The sequence below is a fragment of the Echinops telfairi genome, unplaced genomic scaffold (assembly GCF_000313985.2).
Source record: "Echinops telfairi isolate 266 unplaced genomic scaffold, ASM31398v2 ScPeMD7_19;HRSCAF=73, whole genome shotgun sequence".
NCBI classification, from domain to species: Eukaryota; Metazoa; Chordata; class Mammalia; order Afrosoricida; family Tenrecidae; genus Echinops; species Echinops telfairi.
The window spans coordinates 1,306,907-1,309,269 of NW_022103916.1; positions in this window are offsets into that span (position 1 = coordinate 1,306,907).

Consider the following 2,363-nt stretch of genomic DNA (forward strand, 5'->3'; position numbering starts at 1 on the left):
TTGATGTGTGTATGGATTGCGATGACAGTTGTATGAGCCCCTAAAATGTTAAAAAAATAAAATAAAATTTTTTTAAATGCTAAAAAAAAAAAATGAGGCTGGAGATGGCATGATAGAATTTTGCAAAACCAATGACTTGTTCATGGCAAGTACCTTTTTTATTATTTTTTTAAACAACACAAGTGCACTACCCCAAGTGGAATACACAGAAATCAAATGGACTTCATCCGTGGGAAGACATGTTGGAGAAGCTCAATATCAGCAGCTAAAACCAGACCAAGGGCCAACTGTGGACAGATCACAAATTGCTCACATTGTTCAGGATAAAGCTGTAGAAAAATTTTAAAATCCACAAGAGCCAAATTACAACCTTGAGTCTATCCCACCTGAATTTTAAGAACATCTCCAGAATAGATTTGAGCACTAATGATAGAAGACCTGATGAGCTGTGGGAGGACAACAATACCATCATTCATGAAGAAAGCAAAAGGTCCTTAAAAAGACAGGAAAGGAAGAAAAGATCAAAGTGGGTGTTAGAAGAGACTCTGAAACTTATTATTAATCATAGAGTAGCTAAAGCAAATGGAAGAAAGGATGAAGCCAAGGAACTGAATAGAAAATTACAAAGGGCAGCTCGAGAAGACAAAGAAATATTATAATGAAATGTGCAAAGACCTAGAATTAGAAAACCAGGAAGAACACGCTCAGCTTATCTGAAACTGAAAGAACTCAAGGGAAAAAAATCAATCATCAAATTGCAATTTTGAAAGATTCTATGAGAAAATGAGTGATACAGGAAACATCAAGAGAGGATAAAAGAATAAAGAGTCAGTGTACCAAAAAGAATTAGTCAACAGTCCAACATTATAAGAGGTGGCATATGAGCAAGAACCAATGGTACTGAAGGAAGAAATCCAAGCTTCACCGAAAGCATTAGCGAAAAATAAAGCTCCAGGAATTGATCGAATATCAACTGAAATGTTTCAGGAAGCTGAAAAGGCACCGGAAGCACTCACTCTTCTATGCCAGGAAATTTGGAAGACAGCTACTTGGCAAGCTGACTGGAAGAGATCAATATTTGTACCCATTCCAAAAAAGGTGACCCAACAGAATGCTCAAACTATAGAACAATATCCTTGATATCGCACACAAGTAAAATTTTGCTTAAGATTATCAAACAATGGTTGCAGCTGTACACTGACAGGAAACTTTCAGAAGTTCAGGTCAGATTCAGAAGAGGACGGCAGATGGATCTTGGCTTAAAGCAGAGAACACCAGAAAGATGTTTACTTGTGTTTCATTGACTATGCAAAAGCATTTGACTGTGTGGACCATAGCAAACTGTGGATAGCTCTGAGAAGATTGGGAATTCCAGAACACTTCATTGTCCTCCTGAGGAACTTGTGCATGGATCAGGAGGCTGTGTGTAAGCAGAACCAGGGAATACTGTATGGTTTAAAATTAGAAAAGATGTGTATCAGGGTTGTACCCTCTCACCATACTTGTTGAATCTATATGCTGAAAGAATATCAGAGAGCTGGATTACACGAAGAAGAGTGTGACATCAGGATAAGAGGGAGGCTTATTAAGGCTTCATTATGCAGATGACACAACCTTGCTTGCTGAAATTGCGGAGGAATTGAAGCACTTGCTGATGAAGATCAAAGGTTGTAGCCTTCAGTATGTATTACAACTCAATGTAAGGAAGATGCAACTATTCACAACTAGACCAACGTAACATCATGATGAATGGAAAATAGATTGAAATTGTTGAGGATTTTGTCTTGCTTGGACCCACAATCAATGCTCATGGAAGCAGCAGTCAAGGGATCAAAAGATGCCTTGCATTAGATAATCTGCACAAGGCCTCTTTAGAGTTTTGGAGAGTAAAGATGTTGCTTTGAAGACTAGGGTGCCCCTGCTCCCCAAGCCATGGTATTCTCCATTGCATCATATATCTGAAAGTTGGACATTGAGTAAGAAAACTAAAGAAGAATACGTGATTTGAAGTGTGGTGCTGTCGAAGAATACTGAAAGTACCATGGAAGGCTCAAAGGACAAACTGATCTGTCTTAGAAGAAGTAAGGCCAGAGTGCTCCTTAGAGACAAGGATGGCGAGACTTTGTCTTACATACTTTAGATATATCTTCATATTTGGTAAGTGAAGGGGCAGCTAAAAAGAGGAAGGCCCTCAAAAAGATGGATTGACACAGTGAATGCAACAATGGGCACAGGGATAGGAACAATTATGAGGATGGTGTAGAACTGTGCAGTGTTTCATTCTTTTGTGCATAGGGTTGCTATGGGTTGGAGCTGACTCCATGGCACCTAATAACAACAACAAATGAAGTGGACAAATTTTT